Source organism: Equus asinus, unplaced genomic scaffold (assembly GCF_041296235.1).
Source record: "Equus asinus isolate D_3611 breed Donkey unplaced genomic scaffold, EquAss-T2T_v2 contig_193, whole genome shotgun sequence".
Taxonomy (NCBI): Eukaryota; Metazoa; Chordata; class Mammalia; order Perissodactyla; family Equidae; genus Equus; species Equus asinus.
In genome coordinates this window covers 933168-956589 of record NW_027224842.1, presented here as the reverse complement: position 1 = coordinate 956589, position 23422 = coordinate 933168, and the positions used below count along the sequence as shown (strand labels likewise).

Genomic DNA, 23422 nt, shown 5'->3' with positions numbered 1-23422 from the left:
TCTTGAACCCTGGGACCCACACCCACCACAGGTTCTCTTCTGTCTGACAGCAAACCCCAGGCCTTGTCCTAATGGCTGCAGCCCACAGGCTCTGAACTCAGATCCTTTTCTTCACTTGAGGGAGACGTGTCATTCCCAGAGCTGGGCACACAGAGTGTCAGCCTTGGAGGAAATGCCTCCCTGGCCAGTGGCAGGTGGAAGAGCGCCGTGACGGAGTAGGATTTGTGGAGAGTCCTCCAGGTGTGGTCAGAAGGGGCCCAGCCAGGGCATTTGTCAGCAAGGTCTGGTTGGTGGACCTTGGTGGCAAAAGAGTGGTGGGGACAGCATGTTTTAGAGTTCCTGGCATGAGACAATCCACAGGATGGTCATGAAGTCAGAATCAGCCTAATGAGGTCCAGCTCAATCCACTGTCATCTGTTCCCTGACTGGCTCACTAATCCAGGAGTGATTTACAAGGGCGATATTCGTGTTCTACCATCTTTTCGTTGATTGGCAGGAGCTAGTATTCTTTACGAAACTTGTGTACTTTTACATAGGAAAGGATAGGTGAGTTCTGTAACAACCCTTCTTGCAAAGTTCTCGCTAACGTATTGAGTCTCTAACAGAATCCACCGCTGGGAACTTCACCAAAGATCCTGACCTTTACTCTCTGGTTTTAGATCTTCCTGATTGGTAAATTTTCTTGACTCCTGGCTCCTTTCCTGAGGTTCGTCCACTTAGAACAATGTAGGACTGCAACCTCTTGCCACTTGAGAAGTAGTGGTTCAACTCTATGATGATGTTGGTCTTGCTTTCTAAGTGTGTGTGTGTGCATGTATGTGTGTATGAGACTGTTGTCTGCATCTTGCCACGTGGGTCAGATTGACTCCTTTCCTTGGAAAAGTTGTCCCTAACCACTTTCTCTGGGCTTTATTTTCACGTCTTGAACAGTGCTGTCCAACAGTAGAATTTCACACTCTATCTAATGAAATTTAAACTTTTTTTAAATACTGACATTTAAAAAACTAAAAATAAACAAGTGAAACTAATTTTTAATGGTATATGTAAACCCATTATAACCAAGATATTACCATTTGTCCAGGCAATCTATATAAAAATTAATAGTGAGACAGTTCACTTTTTTTTTTATTGGGATCAACAAATCCATTTACATAGTCTCCATTTGTAAGTTGAAAGTTTTTACATATACGGTTTCTGTGTCCCCCACGCAGAACCTGGGCTGACGTGTTAGAGAGGAAATAAAGCAGAACAGGCATAAGTAACGATCACTGTCAATCCAGCTCAGCACGAGCACTCACCACTGACAAAAAGGCTGTCCCTGAGCAGGGAGTAGAGGCCTCTCGGGGTGACAGGGTGGATCAGCTGGTTCAGCACCCAGGAATGCTGCTCTCTGTCACATGGGGTCTCTGTCACACTCTCCATCATGAGCCATGGGGTCAGGGTGGTAGGTGCAGACAGCTTTCATGCTGGAGGCTGCCCCTTCCTCCGCAGGCCCGGGGAGAGAGGAATGTGGGGACTCTAGAGAGATGTCCTGAATCCTCTGATAATGGGGGCTAGAGGGAGGGAGGAGCAAATTGGCAGTCAGTGGGAAGAGTGAAAACTGGGGTGGTCACCGAAAGTGTTCATGACTCTCAAATGCTCAGAAAAGGGACTTCCCTGAGGGAGATCAGTCTACAGCCCAAGACAAGGGGCCCAGGCTGCTCTTCTTGAACAAGGATCCAAGCTGGGGAGGATGCAGGAGGACGACGAGCAGGAGAGACAGCAGGTGGAGAGTGGCTGGCTGGGACTCATCCAGCCAGGAGCTGCTGACACCAGGGTCTCATTAGGGGCTGCAGGCCTCTCTCAGTGGAGTTCAATGTGGCTGAGCTCTTGCTCATGTCTGTCAAATACTGGATGTTGGAGAGGGTGGAACTGAGTGTGAGGGCCTTCAGGTCGTGTCCCTTGGCTGCAAGAAGAGAGGGAGAGAGATGGCCATCACTGAGAGCTGAGCTGAGACCAAATCAGAGTCCTGAACTCAGTATCATCTGTTGCCTTTGCTCCCAGTGGAACCACCACCCAATGCTGTGCTCATCCAAGTCGAAGCCAGCATATCTCTCAGCTCCTCCTCCCTCACCTGCCAGTAACACCAACTGCACTTACAGATTGCTCCTCAATGCGTTCCTTCTGTTCATTCACGTCCCAGGTAGGTCTTACCTTTTCTCACCGGAACCAACACCCTAACATGCTCACTGGATGCATTGTCTAAAGGATGTTCTCTGCCTTGAACATTAGAAGCATTTTTCTGAAGTGAAGATCTCACTAGAACACTCCTGCTCTAGCATCACCCATGGCTCCCTAAGGCCTTCAGGGTTAAGTTCAAGCTTCTTGACCTGGCACTCAAAGCCCTTGCACATCTGGCTCCTGCTGACTCTTCAGCCTTATTGATCCATTCACTCGGAGTTAGGCTTTGTGCTTCAGGCAAACCAAATTCCTGTCAATTCTCCCATACACTATGCTGTTTTTGCCTACAGGGCCATTGCTCATGCAATTTCCTCTGCCAGGAACACGCTCCACACCCTATTTCCCTATATAACTCCTACTCCTTCTTAAAGACCCCAATTGGGCAAAACTTCCTCCAGAGAGCCCTTCTCACCCAAAGGTTGCCAGGTGCTTCTCCTCAAAACATCCCACCTTGTATTAGAATTTTCTGTGACTTTCACAAGACCAGGGGTTCTCTGAGGGCTGCATCAGATTGAAATATTGGTATAATCCTTGTGATCAGCATGCTTGCCCTCAAAGCAGAATTGCACACCTCGGCTTCCCAGCTGCCCAGTAATAATTGGGCAGTGGAGTTGTGGGGCTGGAGAGCTCCTCTGGGGAAGGAAGAGGGGCCCCCCCTAGGGCTGTGGTGGCTTCTGGTTGCTCAAGCAATGAGGAAGTAGGCAGGAACATGCTGCCCGGCTCAGGAGCTGTGGAAAGGGCTGTCGTCTGGGAGACACAGAGACCCCACACAGTGGGTGAAGCCCCACAGGCTCATCTGCACTCCAGCAGTGGCTGTCCCAGGACAACCATTCACAGGTGAGCCATAAATGTGAGTGACAGAAGGAGGGATTGTGTGAGTAGAGGGATGTTCGAGCCTGTGAGTGAGATGAACCCAAGAGAGACAGTGTGCTTGAAGAAGAGAGAGACGCGACAAAGAGATAGGTAGAGGCACAGACAGAGGGGACACCTGGATGGACAGAGGAAGAGCGGACAAATGGAGGGTCACAGGGAAAGCAGGAAGAACAAAGACAAGGAAGAGAAGTTGAGACATGGGAGGAAAGAGGATGGAAGGAGAGAAGAAGGACAAACCGGCGAACAGGCAGGAGGACAGTTGGACAGATTGATACCTGGACAGATGCTCGGGTGGATAGATGGAAGGAAGGAAGGAAAGAATGGAGGGAGGGAGGGGGGAATGAAGGATAGAAGGAAGAGAGGAAGGAAGGAGTCTGAGAGGAGGGAGAACTGGGAAAATCACCTGCCCACGTTCAGAGGGTGCTTTAAAGGGAGGGTAAGGCTGAGAATACAGGACCCCTAACTCCCAGGCTTGTGTCCACCTGTCCCAATGCTGCCTGTTATTACTCGTAGAGATGAGCATATGGATGTAAACGAAACCTTGAGCCCTACCCTCACAATACACAAAACTCAATTCCTGGACACTTTGACCTAAAGGGGAAAGGTAAAATAATGAAACTTCTAGAAGACAACATAAGAAAACATCCTCGGGACCACAGGGTAGAAAAAACTTCTCAAAGAAGACACACACACACAGACACACTCTCCATAAAAGAAATATCGGTAAACTGGGATTCATTAAAATTTAGGCTTTCGGTTCATCATAAGACACATTACAAGAGGGAATTGGCAAGTCACAGGATGCGAAGAGATTGTCCCAGTTCCAATATTCAACAAAGGATTCACATGCAGAATACAGAAAATCTTCAGCATATTTATTAGATAAAATGCAGTGAAAGAGATACATATTAATGCTGGTTATTTTAATGAGCCACATTTATTTTACAAGGACAGTGAACAAAGCAATCTGAAAAGCAGGGGGTGAAAAATGAACAGTAGATAAACAGAATCCCAGGAGGGTTTGGAAAACGCAATAGAAGCCCCTTACATAACAGTTCATTGGCCTTAGAAAAGGAAGGTACTACTGGATTGTGTTAGGAAGTCAGATTGAAATATCTAGTGCCTTCAGTGGAAAAATAAGATAGGAAAAAATAACTATGATAGTTATTTGATTTTCCTCCAAATGACTTTATCCCTTAGAGAGCAAGGCACTTTCCTTTTCAATCATCAACACATCAAAGTTTAATTTCCCTCCATTTAGCCTTTTTTGTGGCCATAGGTTAGAAGCAGCAAAGGGGCTCAGCAGGCTGAACCAGTCTGCAGACATACTCTGTCCTGTTCCACACTGGCTCACACACGTGCAAAGTGGGCGCTTCTCACAGGGGAAAAGCCTGCAGGGCTGAGGGGCAGCCACCCCTTGGACCCTGTTTGTTAGTACCATTGGAAATTTCTCCTGAGTCCCTACTCAAAAAGGAAGTGGGTGGGGGGTAGAATAAGAAGGCCATATATTTGAAGGAAATAGGAGAAAATATTTCATTGTGAGAGTAATAAATGTTGCTTTTCAGAAGTCATGTGTATGTTGAAAGTCTATGTCTTAAGGTACCACAATGAAACAACGTACACCTCATCTTCTCCCTCTTTTATCTGAGCATAAGGTTAAAATCCATGAAATTCCTAAGATTAAAAAAACACACAAAAATCACAAGGAAAATTTTGGAGGTCATGGATGTGTTCAGCACTTGGTTGTGGGGATGATATGACGGGTGTATGCATATGTCCAAACTAATCAATACACATATAGAAAACGTGTGCATTTTTTGTCTATTACTCATACCTCAACAGAGCTAAAAATTCAAATAAATTCCTAAGTTTACTTTTTGAGGGTGTATAAAAGTCAAAATTTCTAATAAAATTCAGATTGTTAATTTCTGAACATAAATAGCATTCCTGCTTTGATGGGTGACCCCACAACTCTCAAAAAAATCAAGAGCAGTTGCTACTGTCAATCTCAGTGGAAGTTATTTTCAACACCTCACCCCCTTCTTTACACCTCATTATTTAAAAACCAAGGAAATAGTCTTCAGCTTTTAAAATGAACGAGTAAATGAGTCAGCTTGACATTATACTTTATTCAAGATTTAATGTTAAGTAAAGGAAATAACTGAGCATGAGCAGAATCCCTTCCATAACTCATCTTTTCTCCTATGCTGATAATAAAAATGACACTCTACTTAAACGTAGTTTGCATGATATATTCTCAAGTAAATATACTTAACTGCTGGACATTTGATTTCATTTTTTTCTTTTTTTAATCAATAATTTACACAAAAAAATCAATTTAGGAGATAAAACGCATTGCTATTTAGAATTACTTCCTGATTGTAAATTACTAGAAGTGTAAACATGAAGTCAACGCTAAGGACTTTTGAAGTCCTTTAATTCATTTGCCAAATTTCTTTTTTAGAAAATAATGTTAATATAGGACTTTAAGTTTGAGAAACCTGTTTCATGACACCCTAATCTGTTGAAGGATAATTTTGAGATTCTTATTCAATTTCTTCATATTCATCTATAAAACTTATTTGGCGTCTTTCATCTTTTTAACATTTTCATCTTTTTAACTTTCAAAGGTTTAACTTTCCAAGAGACGATTTTTTAATGACGAGCTAACTGATGAATTTGTGCACCGACTGTTTTTTTGAGACTGAATATACAAATGGACAAAGGCCAGATCATATATGACAGTATAACTCTGACCCCCAACGTGGGAAGCAAACATCCCAAGAAGCCAAGTCACAGCCCCTGCAGCATTCAGCACAGAACAGTCAGCACTTGGTCAGTAACTGCCAGTTTCCAAAACTCTCGTTCTGCTTTCAACACAGGACCGCCAGAGAAAGCCACGTATGCTCCCTAAACCATCGCATAGGATGCCTGCCTTCTACTTAGTGACCTCCAGCTTCCCCACGTCAACAACTTCCAATCAGGCCACCCCTCCCCCACTCCCCTGACCTCTGCCACCCTCTCCCCTCCCTTTCCCTTCTCTCCTCTTCTTGTGCATGCAACAATCCTCTCCTGTCGCATTACAGTCTCTGCAATATTTTTAACGTGTGATAGAACAGTTCCTCCCTCAGAGTTCTTCCTGGTCCATATTTTCCTAGCTTAGCTTATGCGTTTATTTTTTCCATGTAGGATCATTTATCTAACTCAACAGAAAAGCTCGTTAAAATTTTTATTGGCATTATATTCAATTTATAAAGTAATGGGACTGACCATTTAATGAAACTTCCTAACTTAGAACATAGACTGACTTTCCATTTGCCAACTATTTTTAATTGAAATTTATAGTGAGATCGTTGTAGATTCCACACTGCTGTAAGGAATAACTCCAAAAGTTCCAGTGTACACTTTACCCAGTTCCTTACAATGATAACATTCTGCAAAACTATAGGACGATACCACAGCCAGCTTGTTGGCATTGATACAATCCACTATCTTATTCAGATTTCTTCAGTTTTACTTGTACTAATTTGTTCCTGTGTATTTAGTTCTGTACAATTTTATCAGAAGTGCAAGTTTGTGTATCCATCACAGCTAAAATAATGACTAGTTTTTCACCACAAGGTATTCTTGTATTGCCTATTAAAAAATAAATGGATGTTACTTTTTAGAGCAGTTTTACGTTTACAGCAAAATTTAATGAAATATACAGTGTTCTCATATAGTCCCTGCCCCCACATATGCATAACCTTTCTGTTGTCAATATCTCTCGTCAGAGTAGTATACTTCTCACAATTGATGAACATACATAGGCACACCATTATCACTCAAAGTCCATAATTTACATTAAGGTTCACTCTTGGTGTCAGAGATCACTAGGGTATAACTCCGTGGTCCATTTCTGGATTCTCTACTCTGTTCCATTGATTTATGTAGCTGTCCTACAATGAAAATGACGATGCTGTGATTACACTATCTACAAGGCAATACTAAATATTGTTAAAGTGTTTACTGCCACATTATTCTTCCTGTCACGATTGTTTTAGCTACTCCCAGCTATGTGCCTTTCTATATAAATTTTAGAAAAAGGTGTCTCTGTCTACAAACTGTGGTGGAATTTTTATTAGAATAATATTAGACCTATAGATCAATTTGGGGATAATTGAGACCTGTACTCTTTATTCTATCCAGTAGCATGGTGAGGACTGCAGAATTCTCAGCACATAACAACTCCTTCCAAACCCCCACACCAGGAGGAGACTCAACCAAACTCTGGCGTGGCTTCTAGCAGCATAAGGCTGTGTAACCGGAATGACTCCAGCCCACCATTAAAATGCCTTCCTGAGAGCTCAAAGCTGACAGAAAAATTTGCTATTTATTTTAGTCAACACCCAATTATAGGCCTCTGATCCCCCTTCTTAGAGTATTTACTAAAGAGGGCTTACAACTGTCGATATGTATCTCTCACAATTCTCTAAAGGACCTAAGAGCCACTCCTTTGAAATACGATCATTAAGACAGATAGAGACTCTTTCTCTCAACTTCTGAGTGAGGATAGAATCCTAACTTTGATAACTGCAAAGTAACGAACACAGAGGGTCTAATCACAGTTACACTGACCAACCTTTGTACTTTTTTACTTCTTTGACTCCACTGAGCCCCTGAACCCTGCTCCTTCATTCCCTTTAAAATTCTAAATTCACCTGCGTACAAATCTGAGCGCAGCTCAGCTTCTGTGAGCCGTTACTGAATAAAATCTGCTTTCACCACTTTAACTAATGTCTGTTGCATTTGTCTTTGACAATAGTAAGTCTCTCAATTTATTTGCATCTTCTTTAATTACCGTAATCGGTATTTTATAATTTTCAGCATCAGATCCTGTACACATGTTCCTGAATATATGCCTGAATGTTTCATGTTCTTCGGAGTGGTTTTAAATGATACAGCATTTTCAAGTTTATCATCTGCAGGTTCATCATTAGTTGTAGAAATAAAATGGTCTTTTGTGTGTTGATCTTGTACTTGGTGAACTTTTTGTACTCATGTATTAGTTCTGATTTTTTTTTTTTGTAGATTCCCAGACTTTTTTACACAGACAACAATGAAACTAAGAATGGTTATATTTTTCCTTTCTAAACTCTATGGCTTTTATTTCCTTTACTTCTGTTATTGCCAGAAGCTTCAGTATTTTATTGAATAAGAATAGTGAAAGTGGTATTCCTTTCCTTGTTCCTTATTATGGGGAGAATCCTTTAGTCTTTCCCTGTTAAGCATGAAGTCAACTGTGCATTTTCTGTAGATGACCTTCAACAAGTGAAAGTAATTTCCATCTATTTCAAACTTGCTACAAAATTTTATGACAAACAGGAGTTCGATTTTATCAAATGTTTTCTCTACATCTCTGGCTTATTAACAAGTCTTGACCTTAAACAAATAGACAGCCAGTTATTTCTCTGGCGAAAATTGGTTTACCTGGGATTAGCAAAGAATAGCCATTTGGAGTGTGAAACCATGGCAAGCTATGCAGGAGCACCCAGCAAGAAAGAGAGGAGAAGCTCTTTTATCTCAGAGTGGGGAAAATTGGGGGGCTATTGGACACAGTCTTGAGGGCAGTGGCTTTTCATCGGCAGAGTTGTGACAGTCTCTCCTTGGCTTAGTTTCTGACTGGTCAGGAAGAGAAAGTCTTTATTCTTCCTGTTGCACTGCGCTTTTGACATAGGGCATGAGAACTCCCTCTATTAGCCTTCCAACACTATTTCAACTACGTTTCCGTTTATTAACTTTCACATGTCCCCATTTTGATTGTGATCTTTCTCTGAAAGCATTGTTGATCTGCAGTCAGATTTTTCCAGTTTCAGTAGCCTCTCATCCCTCGATGCCAGGAAGGACCTTCTCTGGGAGTCATGTCCCATGTTGGAGGAAAAACACACAGATTGGAAACCTATCGTGGCCACATTTGAGGAACACGGAGTGAGAGGAAGGAGAACTCTCTGGCACTTTTGACCTAAAGTTTGCATGTTATCAAGATCATAGGCATTGGAGATGATGTGAAGTGTCATGTCATCCTCAAAGGTTTGGCAGACAAACTTCCAACAGACCTGGTCCAGACACCTTGGAAACCTTCGCATCAGATACTGTCTGCTTCCATTTGGAGAAATCTTTATTTTTAAGTCACCAAATGATGTGCAGTTCCCCCCAGAGTTTGTGCTTTCTTCAGGTGTGTCGCATGAATCCAAGTCTTGAGTTTTGTGGCAAAAAGCTTGGCTAGCAGCGCCCGATTGAGGAAAATACTATCATCTTGGTTGAGTTTTGTTAGTTTGAAATTTTTGGTAAGTTGTTCCTTGTTTTCAAGTTGTTAAATTTATGAGAATGGAACTGTTTATATTATTTTCAATGGCTGAAGAACCTGCAGTGATCTATCCCTCTCGTGTGTCTCAGGCCTTTGAGGGTGAAGAGGCTTCCCCAAAGCTTCTTGAGGCAGAACCCTGTTTGCTGTTGGCCCCTAACAGCTTGAGTGCATCTGGGTTGGGGAGGAGACAGAGACTTCCAAGAACAAGTTGTTTCTTCTTGAAGGAATGCTGAAGATGCCCAAAGTATGGTACTTTGACATACAAATTATTTGGAGCCAAAAGCAATCGAGAGCCAGCAGATGCAGGAAAAACTCTTGATCTCCACCTTGACTGCTTTAAATGAAGGATAGACTTCCTCTTTGGAAAGGAAATTTATGTTTCTAAAGGAAATTTCCATTAGTAAAAGCATCTGCACCAGAAACAGAATGAGTCTTAGAGAATTTTTTTTTTGAGGAAGATTAGCCCTGAGCTAACATTCCCCACCAACCCTCCTCTTTTTGCTTAAAAAGATAGGCCCTGAGCTAACATCCATGCTCATCGTCCTCTACTTTATACGTGGGATGCCTGCCACAGCATGGCTCGATAAGTGTTGTGTAGGTCCGCACCTGGGATCTGAACTGGTGAACCCCAGGCCATCAAAGCAGAATGTGTGAATTTAACCCGTGTGCCACCAGGCCAGCCCCTACAGAATTTTTTTTTTTTTTTTTTTTAGGAAGATTAGCCCTGAGCTAACTGCTGCCAATCCTCCTCTTTTTGCTGAGGAAGACTGGCCCTGAGCTAGCATCCACGCCCATCTTCCTCTGCTTTATATGTGGGACACCTGCCACAGCCTGGCGTGCCAAGTAGTGCCATGTCTGCACCTGGGATCAGAACCGGCAAACCCCAGGCCACCGAAGTGGAACGTGCGCACTTAACCAGTGAACCACCAGGCCAACCCCTAGAGAATTTTTTTAACTGAGAGATTTATCTGCATAACAAGGCAAGCTTTATTTATTATACATTTTCTCCCTTCATCTTCCCATAATTTTCCTTCAGCCACTTCCTGCTGCTGCTCACCCAGATGGCTTCCTGCTTCCAAGCCCCCCCATGTGCACCCAGTGTGGACTGGACTGGCAACTGGCAGCTGGTGTGGAGCTGCCTGCTCGAGAGCTGCAGAGCACCATCCTAAGTCTCACCCCCAGCATGACCTACCTGGCCAGCAATACTCAGGATCTGCCACCACTGCACAGGATTGGGGCCGCGGCACTGATGGTTCAGATTGTGGGCAGTACCCAGCCCAATTCCCACTCACTTTTGTTGACCACACGCCTGTGCTGTTTGCAGATGGTACAGATTTAAAAGAGAAGTCATATCCTGTCGTTAAAGTGGACTTGAGGGATTTTTCAACACCTGTAAAACTAAAGAGAAGCTGGGAGAATTATCAGAAGAGTTCTACAAAAATGAACTACTATTGATTGAAATGTTGAATATACATGTCCCCGCAGTTGCTAAATTGAGACGTCTTTTAGACAGTTCTCCTAGGGAAGATTTACTAGACATTCTGACATCACTTATCCAAACAAGCAACAGAAATGCTCCAAATTTTAGATACTGTGACTCTGGAGGAAACTGTCCAAGATGATGATACCACTGCTGGTGAAACAAATGCAAGAATTGAAATTGCTTTAAAAAAACAGAAAGCTTGGGGCCGGCCTGGTGGCACAGTGGTTAGGTTTGCGTGTTCTCCTTCAGTGGCCTGGAGTTTGCCGGTTCAGATCCTGGGTGCAGACCTATGCACCATTCATCAAGCCATTTTGTGGCAGGAGTCCCACATATAATGTAGAGGAAGGTCGGCATGGATGTTAGCACAGGGCCAGTCTTCCTCAGCAAAAAGAGGAGGATTGGTGGTAGATGTTAGTCAGGGCTAATCTTCCTCAAAAAAAAAAAATTATAACAATAAAACAGAAAAAGCGAGAAAGATGATAATAAATGCATTATATGAATATGCCTCAATAGGATTTCACACATCCTAGGTACTCTATTTTCTGGCACATTGTTATGGGATATCATGCAGGTGATTTCGACATATCCTGTGTGTTTTCCATGCGTGTCCGACACCTGATTCTGGCGTGTCCGGCAGGTAGTTTCAGTGAATCAGGCACCTGGTTCCGGCGTATCCAACAGGTGGTCCCGGCATGTCTGGTAGGCGATTCCAGCACATGTGACATGTGGTTCCGGTGTATCCGGCAGGGGATTTCGACGTCTCCAGCAGGTGGTTCCAGCATGTCCAGCACCTGGTTCTGGCATGTTTTGCAGGTGGTTCCGTCATGTCGGCACCTGGTTTTGGCATGTGCGACACCTGTGTCTGGTGTATCTGGCAGGTGGTACTCACAAGACTGGCAGGTGGTTCAGATGTGTCTGGCACCTGGTTTTGGCATGTGCGACACCTGCGTCTGGTGTATCCGGCAAGTGGTTCTCACAAGACTGACAGGTGGTTCAGCTGTGTCAAGCAGGTGGTTCTGGCATTTCAGGCACCTGGTTCTGGCCTCTGCTGTACCTGTTTCTGGTGTATCCATCACATGGTTCCAGCGTGGCTGGCACATGGTTCTGGCATATTCGGCAGGTGGCTTCAGCGTACTGGGTGCCTGGTTCTGGCGTATCTGACAGTGGGTTCCATGGTTTCTGGCAGGTGGTTCCTGCGTGTCTGGCATGTGGTTCTGGTACGCTCTGAATGTGGTTCCAGCATGTCCGTCTGGCGGCTACCATGTGTCCAGGACCTGATTCCATCGTGTGCGGTTGGTACTTTCAGAGTGTCCAGGTGTTGGTTCCAGCATGTCTGGCCGTTGGTTCCCGCATGTCCAGGGGTGATTCCGGTGTGTCCAGCAGGTTGTTCCCGCCTTTTCCAGAAATTGCTTCTGGTGTACCCAGGACCTGGTTCTGGTGTATCCGGCAGGAGATTTTGGCGTGTCCAGCAGGTTGTTCCAACGTGTTACGCTGATGGTTCCGGCCTCCGTGGCAGGTGTTTGTGGCATGTCTGGCACCTGATTCTGGCGTATACGGCAGGTGGTTTCAGAGTATCTGGTACCTGGGTGCGGCACATCCAACAGGTGGTTCCGAAGTGTCTGGCAGGTGGTTCCGAAGTATCTAGCATGTGGTTCTAGTACGTTCAGAAGATGGCTCAGGCGTGACCGTTGGGTGCTTCAGGCATGTGCGGGAGTTGGTTCTGGCGTGTCAGAGTCATGGTCCCAGCATGTCCGTCATTTGGTTCCAGGTGGTTCTGGCTTGTCTGGTGGGTGCTTCCAGTGTGTCTGGCGGGTCGTTCTGGCATGTCTGTGTGGTGGTTCCAGAGTGTGTGGCGGGTGGTTACGGCATGTCTACCAGGTTTTTCCAGCACCCAAGGTGCCTGGTTCCAGCGTATCAGGCAGGTGATTTTGGCGTGTCCAGCAGGTGGTTCAGGTCTGTCCGGGAGATGGTTCCGGCGTGTCCAACATGTGGTTCTGGCATATCTGAGAGGTGGCTCCGGTGTGTCCGGCAGGTGGTCCCATTCTCTCTGGCACGTGGTTACGGGGTATCATGCAGGTGATTTCAACGTGCCCTGTCGGTTGTCGAGGCCTGTCTGACACCTGGTTCTTGTGTGCCCGGCAGGTAGTTTCAGTGAATCAGGCACCTGGTTCTGGCATATCCAACAGGTGGTCCCGGCATGTCTGGTACGTGATTCCCGCCTGTGCAGCACATGGTTCCGGCGTATCCGGCAGGTGATTTCGACGTGAGCGGCAGGTGGTTCCAGCATGTCAGGCACCTGGTTCTGGCATGTCTTGCAGGTGACTCACTCGTGTCTGGGACTTGGTTCTGGCATTTCTTTAAGGTGGTTCATTCATGTCCAGCACCTGGTTTTGGCGTGTACAACACCTGTTTCTGGAGTTCTTGGCAGGTGGTTCTCACAAGACTGGCAGGTGCTTCAGGCGTGTCCAGCAGGTGGTTCTGGCATGTCGGGCACCTGATTCTGGTGTGCCCAGCATGTGGTTCCAGACTGTCTGTCAAGTGTTTCAAGCTGGTCTAGCAGGTGTTTCAGGTGTGTCCAGCAGCTGTTTCAGGCGTGTCCGGCACCTGGTTCTGGCCTGTGCTGGACCTGTTTCTGGTGTATCCGTCACATGGTTCCAGCGTGTCTGGCACATGGTTCTGGCATATTCGGTAGGTGGCTTCAGCATACTGGGAGCCTGGTTCCGGTGTATCTCACAGTTGGTTCCATGGTGTCTGGCAGGTGGTTCCTGTGTGTCTGGCATATGGTTCTGGTACATTCGAAAGGTGGTTCCGGCATGTTCAGCAGGTTGCAACAGTGTGTCTGGGACCTGATTCCATCCTGTCCGGTTGATGCTTTCAGAGTGTCCTGGCTTTGGTTCCGGCCTGTCTTGCAATTAGTTCCCACATGTCCGGTGGGTGATTCTGGCGTGTCTGGCAGATTTTCCAGCCTTTTCCAGAAATTGGTACTGGCGTATCCAGGACCTGGTTCCGGTGTATCTGGCAGGTGATTTTGGCGTATCCAGCCGGTTGTTCTGGCGTGTTAGGATGGTGGTTCCAGCTTGTGTGGCAGGTGTTTGTGGCGTGTCTGGCACCTGGTTCTGGCATATTTGGGAGGTGGTTTCAGTGTATCTGGTACTTGGTTCTGGGATATCCAACAGGTGGTTCCGAAGTGTGTGGCATGTGGTTCTGGTAGGTTCAGAAGATGGTTCCGGCCTGTCCGTTAGGTGCTTCCAGCATGTCTGGAAGTTGGTTCTGGTGTGTCAGACTCATGTTTCCAGTGTGTCCAGTGGGTGGTTCCAGGTGGATCTGGTGTGTCCGGTGGGTGCTTCCGGTGAGTCTGCTGGGTCATTATGGGATGTCTGTGTGGTGGTTCCAGAGTGTTCGGCGGGTGCTTTCGGCATGCCTGTCGGGTTTTTCCAGCCTCTAAGGTGCCTGGTTCAAGCATATCCAGCAGGTGAGTTCTTTCTCAGCTTCCTAAAGAGCTGGAAGCAAGACAGTTTGTGGCTTGTCTCCACTTGAGGGATGGAGGCAGTGCTTTGTGCCATCCACCTCTCGAGCAATATAGGGCATGGTTGAGAGCAAATGGGCCTTTCTGACATAGGGGCTTTCTGACACTCTCTCCACGAATGCACAAGGACAGTTGGTTAAAAGCCTCTTGTCTCTATCCTCCTAAGCTTGTGGAATCACAATCATTCGGGCCTTGGCCCCCTTGCTTAAGGGGAAGATGTAGCCATTACCCCTGAGCCGGGTTGGCAAGAGGGAAATGTGGCAGAAGCAGAAGTTCTAAAGCAGCGAGTTAAGGGCTGGGAGGAAATGGCGTTCAGCTGCCTGTGTATGAGAGGTTCCCAATATGCTATAAGAGCACTGTGGAAAGCGACTTCTTTCTCAGCTTCCTAAAGAGCTGGAAGCAAGATGGTTTGTGTCTTGTCTCCCCTTGAGGGATGGAGGCAGTGCTTTGTGCCTTCCACCTCTAGAGCAATGTAGGGCACGGCTGAGAGCAAAGGGGCCTTTCTTCCATAGGTGCTTTCTGACACTCTCTCCTCCAGTGCACAAAAGCGGTTGGTTAAAAGCCTATTGTCTCTCTCCTCCTAAGCATGTGGATGCACAATCATTCGGGCCTCAGCCTCCTTGCTTAAGGAGAAGATGTAGGCATTTTGTCTGAGCCGGGTTGGCAAGATGGAAATGCCCCAAAAGCAGAAGTTCTAAAGCAATGAGTTAAGGGCTCCAAATAAACAGCATTTCAGGTGCCTTTGTATGAGATGTTCAAGGTACACTATAAGAACAGTGTGGCAAGTGAGTTCTTTCTCAGCTTCCTAAAGAGCTGGAAGCAAGATGGATTATTGCTCATCTCCCCTTGAGGGTTGGAGGCAGTGTTTTGTGCCTTGCAATTTTAGGGCAATGTAGGACTCTGCTGAGCAAACTTGGCCTTTCTTCCATAGCTGCTTTGTGAACACTCTCTCCACCCATGCACAAGGGCGGCATGAGAGGTTGCCAGTATGCTGTAAGAGCACTGTGGAAAGCGAGTTTTTCTTAACTTCCAAAGAGTGGTTGGTTAAAATCCTATTGTCTCTCTCCTCCTAAGCATGTGGAAGGACAATCATTCGTGCCTCAGCCAAATGATTCGGGCGGGACTTGTGTGACCCACCTGCCTTAAATGCTGGAACCAACTGTTGGACACTTCAGAAGCATCATCTGGAAACGGTGGAACCACCCATCGCAGATGTGAGAATCAGGTCCAAAACGTGCCAGAAGCACCTGCAGGACACACCAGAACCATCTGACTCAAACGCCAAAATCACCTGCCGGATACACAAGAACCACTTGATGGACACTCCAGAATCACATGACGGGCATGAAAGAACCATCTCTCAGAGTGCCAGAACCATGTGCTGGAAATGCCGGAACCACATCACTGACAGACATGAACCACCTGCTGGACACGCCTGAACCACCTGCTTCACTCGCTGGAACCACCTTCTGGACAAGCCAAAATCACCTGCCGGATACACTGGAACCAGGCCCCTTAGAAGCCGCAAAAAGCCAACAGACATGCCAGAAGCACCTGCCGCACACTCTGGAACCACCATACAGACATGCCTGAATGACCCGCCATACACACCAGAAGCACCCACCAGACACGCCAGAACCACCTGGAACCACCCACCGGACACACTGGAACCATGACACTGACACGCCAGAACCACCTTGCAGACATGTCAGAAGCACCCAAAGGACATGCTGGAACCATCTTCCGAACGTACCAGAACCACATGCCAGACACACAGGAACCACCTGTCACACACTTCGCAACCACCTGTTGGATATGCCGAGACCATGTGCCAGATACACTGAAACCACCTCCCGAATACGCCAGAACCAGGTGCTGGCCATGCCACAAACACCTGCCAGACAAGCCGGAACCACCAGCCTAACACGCCAGCACAACCTGCCGGACATGCCAAAATCACCTGCTGGATAAACCGGAACCAGGTCCTGGATACGCCAGAACCAATTTCCAGAAAAGGCCAGAGCAACCTGCCAGACAGCCTGGAATCCCCCGCCAGGCATGCGGGAACCAACTGTCAAACACGCCGGAACCAACACCTGGACACACTGAACGCACCAACCACACACAAAGGAATCAGGTTCCGGACACATGGTAGCCACCAGTCGGACACGCCGGAACCACCTTCAGAACATACTGGAACCATATGCCAGACACACAGGAACTACCTGCCAGACACCACGGAACCAACGGTCAGATACGATGGAACCAGGCGCCCAGTACGCTGAAGCCACCTGCTGAACACGCCCAAACACTGTGCTGGACATGCCAGATCCATATGATGGATACACCAGAAACAGGTCCAGCACAGGCCAGAACCAGGTTCCAGAAACAGCTGAAACAGCGGCTGGACACACCTGAACCACCTGTTAGACCAGCCTGAACCACTAGATGGAGAATCCTGAACCACATGCCAGGCACACTGTAACCAGGTGCCCGACACGCGAGAACCACCTTCTGGACACGTCTGAACCACCTACAAGTCTTGTGAGAAACACCTGCCGGATACACCAGATACAGGTGTCGCACACACCGAAACCAGGTGATGGACATGACTGACCACCTGCAAGACATGCCAGAACCAGACATGCCAGATGGGGAAGAGGTGATTTTGGGGGAGAGGAGCTTTGTAGATTTCTCACTTGGGCACTTACCTGTTTTGTTCTCCATCCAGGGTTTTTCCTGGGAGCAAGTTCTTGAGAAATCTATAATGAAAAGTATGAGCTATCTACATAGGGAGAACTCAGACTTCGTTCAGCAATTTCCTGGGCGTCTGGAGACTCGATAGAATACTTTTTTCTTTTTCCATTGCCAACACCCATGCCCATTCAGGCCTATGTGAGCTTTTACAATGCTCCTCCAACTGGTCTCCAGGCCTCCAGCGTGCCTCATTTCTCTTCATCGTAGAGGACAATAGCAGATCAATGTTTCTGAGGCATGGCTCCACCAGTGCCCTCTCTGATGCGGAAACCTTCCTCTCACTGCCTACCTGATAGACTCCAACTCTCTGCCTTAGCACTCAAGGGCCCCTCCGCCTTTCATGTATCCTACAGTCCTGCCAAACCGAACAGTACCCACTACCCAAAAACACACATTGCATTCTTCTCTTTCACCTCTGCCTGATCAGATGATGGACTTGAAACAAAGCCATCATTTGCTATTTAAGTGACTTTTGCACAGGTCATTTCACCTCCCTGACCCTCAGTTTCTGCATATATAAGTGATGAATAGTAAGAGTCACCTCATATTGTTCTTATAAAGAATTAAAATTGACTTAGAGAGCATATGCAAAAACAGCTGGCTCCCTGCCTGACATGCTGCAGTCACCAATAATTATTCGGATCTAAATATTGGCTCATGCCATGCACTGCTTCTTTTCCTATTAAAACCTTATCCTTCAAAAGTCAGTGTGTACCCTTTCTTGAAGACCAGCCCAAGGTGTAAACTGAAGTTCATTTTCCTAAGCTGCTCAGTAACATTTATAACGCAAAGTCTAATGCGTTAGACCATGTTTTTTTTTTAAGCAAAAGAAGCTGACTCTGGCTAACTTCAGTTTTCTTATTAAAGAAATTGACTAGAAGGATTTACGGTAACTCACATAACTGAAGGGAATTTTTGAAAAAATCAACAAACAAAAAGCAAAAATAAGCTTTGGAAGACACAATAGAGCACAGTGTATAGTTATTATTACTGCCGTTCACCAAATATTGTCGGCTCTTCTCTGGCACACAGAAGGGATGTATCTTCTTGGCCCCTTAAAGTCAAATGTGACTTTGTGAGCCTTTGGCAAATGAAACTTGAGCAAAAATGAGGCTGTCTCTTCCAGACAAACCTTTGGCAAACAGTAGGAGTGTGTTTTTCCTGCCTGGCAGTTGTGCAAGAAGTTGGATCGAGCATCTTTTAGCTGCCATCTACTCAATCCTCCAGACTGAGCAAGGATAATACAGAGCCAGCTCCTGATGACATGGAGCATGTTCGAGAAATAAACCTTGGTTATTTTTAGCTGAGACTTAGGAGTTTGTTGTGAATACAGCACAACATGGACTATCTGACTGATGAAAACATATGTAGGGGAGGAAGACATTTCCTCTTCCCAAATGTGGGTTCGTCTGGCTGGAGAACGAATTAAATTCACATGAGACAGAAAAGCAAGAGAAAATTAAACAAAGCTTTATGAGGAACCGTGGCCCGGTGCCTTTCTTCCCGAAGGAAGAAAGGGCACCAAAGAAGTGGGGTGCACATAGTGGTTATATACCGCCAAATGGGGTGTTTCACATGTGATTGAAATGTCCCTCCCACAATAGTCACAAGATTGCCCTGTCGGCACTTGATGGACACAGCAGGTAGTGGGTCTGCTATCTCAGTGGGCATAGCAGGACTCAAGTCGATTGTCTGGAGCTGGGCGGTCACAGGTGAGCTCAGCAATCAGTTCCTAGCCTAAGGAAAGATGCTTAATCCTTAAGAAATGCCAACGTTGGGAGGGGGAGGAAAGTCAGTTACAGGAGGTTACCAGACTAGCACAATAAAATGCAGATTTAAGTCCTTGCCTTTGGTATTGATTAAGAGTTTTTAGAGAGAAGGTCATCTCCTTTCTTCTTCCTGGTACAGGGAGGGAGGCAACTTTTACAGATAGAGATTTACCTTACAAATGTAAATGTGCCCTAACAAAGGGCAAGTTCCATTCCTCCTTCCCTGTCCCAGTTTCTCAAAAGCAATCAGCCTCAAATAATCCTGATGCCAAAGAGACATATCTTGGGGTGGCCATTTCCAGGTCCCCACACATACATATTACCAATTTCCTGTGCTGTTGACCAAAATGACTTCAGTGAGCCAATATTAGAATTCCTTTTCACAAAGGTGGATAAGTGACAGATTAGAAGTCTACACTGTCCCAGGAGTGTAGACAGATACCATGCTTATATATAGCAAAAATATTTCCTCATTTTGTCCTTTACCTGTCAATAAAAAAGCATATCTATAGAAATTTGGAGGTAAAGCTCCAGACAAAACCAACATGGTGACAAGGAGGAACATTACATACTTGTAAAAGGAGCGACAGATGAGAAAATAATAATAATGGCTGGGAACTTATAGAACCTTGCATTGAAAGGGATCTCATATGGAACTCAGGAAATATTTATAGCTGAAAGCACTACATGACAAAATCTGGTGGATGGAATTAAACAATACTTAGAAGAAAGATACCTTCAACATACGTATCTAAAAAGAAAAATTAGAAACCAATGAGCTACTTGTTCAAGAAGCTAGACAAAGAGCAAGACAGTAAAGTCAGGAAGAAAGGAAATGAGAAAGAGAAATGCCAAACCTTTGTTTCTATTTATTTGCTCTTTATTTATTGCTATGGACTGAATTCTCTCTCCCCACCATTCATATATGGAAGCCCTGACCCCCCCTTGTGACCATGTCCAGACACAAGGTCTTTAGGAAGTAATTATGGTGAAAATGAAGTCATAATGGTGGAACCTAAATCAGATAGGACTGCGGCCTCATCAGAAGTGGAAGAGATCTCTCTTTCTGTTTCTTCACACGCATACACACACCCCACCATCTGAGGACTCAGTGAGAAGGGGACCTTATGCAAGCTGAGGAGAGAGCCCTCGCCAGAACCTGACCATGCTGGCATCCTGCTCTCAGGCTTCCAGCCCCCAGAATGGTGAGAAAATAAATTTCTGTTGTTTAAGTCACCCACGCTATGGCATTTTGTTATGGGAACCCAAGCTAAGATGCTTATCTTTCACAGTTTGTTCCTAGGTTCTGGTACCAATTCCAATGTGTGTGGGGTTGTGGGTCGGGGGAGTCCCCCCCACCAACAAGCAATTCTTGGGACACCAGCTGGGTGTCCTACAACTCAACTCGATTCTGACACTATGTACCCAGAGACAGCATCACACCCCACAGGTTAAGGGTTCAGTCCCCAAGACTGCCCCCACTGCAGGTGCCAACAGCAAGTCTAGGTTGTCGCCTATGCTTCTGAGCAACTGGCTGTCAGTAGGAGGTTCCCAAGACTCTCTACTCCGGTTCGACGAATTTGCTAGGGTGGCTCACAGAACTCAGAGAAACCTCTTACTTACTAGATTACCTGTTTATTAGAAAAGGATATGACTCGGGAATAGCTCGATGGAACAGACGCATAGGGCAAGACATGGGGAAAGGGCACTGAGCTTCCACGCCCTCTCCAGGTAACCACTCTCCCAGAACCTACACGTGGTCACCAACCTGGATGCTCTTGGAAATCTGTCCTTTTGGGTTTTTATGCATAAGCCGTTTATTTATTCTCTTACCCTCGGCTGCTGTTTTTCCTTCCCCATTTATAGCCCAAAGCCAATCAAAGAAGGACATGTGCAGTGTGATGCTGTTCCTGTACATTTTTTAAGTGCATAACAATGTAAGAATTTGTTAACGGAGACATACACATGTATGTCTTGACTCTGCATAAAAATGTAATCTTTTGTTAATGGAGCCATGCACATGGATATTCTTGGAATCATAAAGAATGTAATTAATTTTAGGATATTGATACCTATGATGAGGGAGGGAGGAGAACGGGATGGAAATGTGAATTTTAGGTGTGACGGCAACATTTTGCTTCTTAAAAACAGACATATCGTTGTGGGCTGAATCATGTCCCTGAAAATTCATATGTTGAAGTCCTAACTCCAGGACCTAAAAATAGGGCTGTATTTGGAGAGAGGGCCTCTAAAGAGGTAATTAAGGTAAAGTGAGGTCACATGGGTAGGCTCCAATCCAATGTGACTGATAGTCACGTAAGAAGAGAAGATTAGAACTCAGACACACACAGAGGGAAGACCGTGTGAGGACACAGGGAGAAGCGGCCGGGGAGAGAGGCCTCAGAAGAGACTATACCGGCCAACGCCTTGATCTTGAACTTCAGCCTCCAGAACCGTGATAAAATAAATTTCTATTGTTTAAGCCACCCTACGTGTGGTATTTTGTCATGGCAGCCCCAGCAAATGAATGCAAAATAGGGCAGAATTTAACGTCTGTTCTTTCTGGGTATTGGGGCCGGAGATAGAGGTCATACTATGTACTCTTCTGCATATTTGAAATATTTCCATAATAGTTAAGAAAATAACAAGCAGATCCCGAAAAAGAATAACCAGAGAGTAGAAATTTATGTGTGATTACCTTACAGGCCAAGGTGGGTTTCGTGTTGGGCAGGTGGTTCTCTTCCACAGGGTGTGTCAGTCACCCATGAATTCCCGTCTCTTGGCTCTGCCATTCCTGATGCCTGTATCATTGTCTGCAACCAATCTGCACAAGGAGAAAGAAGGAACACGGAGAAGACACACCTGCTTTCAAAAGTTCCAACCTGGAAATGGCACACACCACTTCCACTCCCATTGCATTGGCTGAAACATAGTCACACGCCACACCTCACTGCAAGTTGCTGGGTGACTGCCTTCCTGGGCACCCAGGACAAGGATGTGGACAAACAGCCAGTAGTCCCACCCACAATGTCATCAGGTTGACCCTGGTCTTCATGCTGCTGCTCAGTCTACAGCGTGTCTGCCAGCTCTATGGTTAGGGTTTAGATATTTTACAAAGTCGCGGGGTTGGGGGTCATGTTTTGGGACTTCAAAGAGGAGGAAGCCAATTCACAAGGAGACAGAAAACCAAATGTTTGCTGGGCCATCTCTAAACAAATGAGAGAGAACTTGTGTAAAATGGGCCCGGCTAGGTACCTTCTTCTCTACCACATCTAGAGTTCCCTACGTTGACAGCTCCTTCCTGGAACAGGCCTTCTGTCTTAAATTCTTTTAGGCAGTTAGGGGCGAGGCCAAAGTTTCTTTTATATATAAATTTTATGTGTATATATGTAATTTATAGAACTAAATAAATGAATTTAAATATAGATACAATGGATTATATATTCTATTATATATCAATATTAATATATATTATATATATATAGATAATCTCCTTGGTTCTCCAGAGAACCCTGACAAATACAGGAGGAGTTAATATTCTTTTATCGATGGCATTTACATTTAATCATTTGAAATTCTTAGTTATGACATTGTTATGGCTTGCAAGGAAGTGTCCTTTTCAGTGTTTCATTTAGAGGCCTCAAGATACCAATTTTAAAAAGTTTCCCATTTTATTTGTTTGGTTTGATAGGCTTTTTCCAATTGAGTGCACAGATAAACCAATTTAGGAATTTCAAAGGAGCCCCATTTAGGCCAGTGAAGCCTTAAATCACCCTGAGTAATCTGAGCCCAGTGGGACAGAAATCTACATGTAGAAGGTCTGTATTCTTTAAAGACAAAACCAGCAGGAGTCCCAGAGTGGGGCTGTTCTTTGGTGGTCCTCTTAGAAAATGGATTTCTCATTTGTATGAACTTACCAAAGGATCAAAGGCCCAAAAAAGGAGTGAAAGAAACAGAAGTTTCTAACAAAGCTGACAATGGAAGGATGGCCAGAACCACTATCAAAGGACGCCTACATAAAGAGTCTGGACCTCTACCAAAAATGGGAGGTCCAGGCCCAGGAGGACTTACCACCAGGAACCAGAGCCACCAGGAGGAGACGACAGAGCACAAAAGATTCTTTGCAGGCACCTTGCTTGTGTCTGTGAAGTGGCACCAGAATTGAAGGTCAGTAGCTAGGGATCCCACTTCTGTCACCACATAAAGTCAGCAAATAAGAGGCATAAACTGCAAAAGAACCAAAAAGTTTATTTGGGGTCTCAAGAATTGCAATTCAGGAGATGTAGATTCGAGTAGAAGCTCAAATGTGCTTCTAGGAAGACAAAGGAGGCAGGGGTATATAAAAGGAAAGGACACAGGCTTACAAAGGTCTACAGTGAACAGTTAATGACTGGTTCTGGCATGGGGTGAGCTGACTTGCCAGAACATAGTTGGTCCTAGGCAGACTG

The 23422-nt window shown here is 45.5% G+C and overlaps 1 long non-coding RNA gene across 1 annotated transcript; it reads right to left on the bottom strand.

The window, feature by feature from the left end:
- Positions 1 to 1089: 1089 nt before the first annotated feature.
- On the bottom strand, positions 1090 to 23219 carry LOC139043207 (uncharacterized). The gene is made up of 3 exons (XR_011500267.1): positions 23046 to 23219; positions 21673 to 21798; positions 1090 to 1945 (listed from the first exon to the last, which is right to left on the bottom strand). It is a non-coding gene; the product is annotated as an uncharacterized lncRNA (long non-coding RNA).
- Between the last annotated feature and the right edge of the window lie 203 nt (positions 23220 to 23422).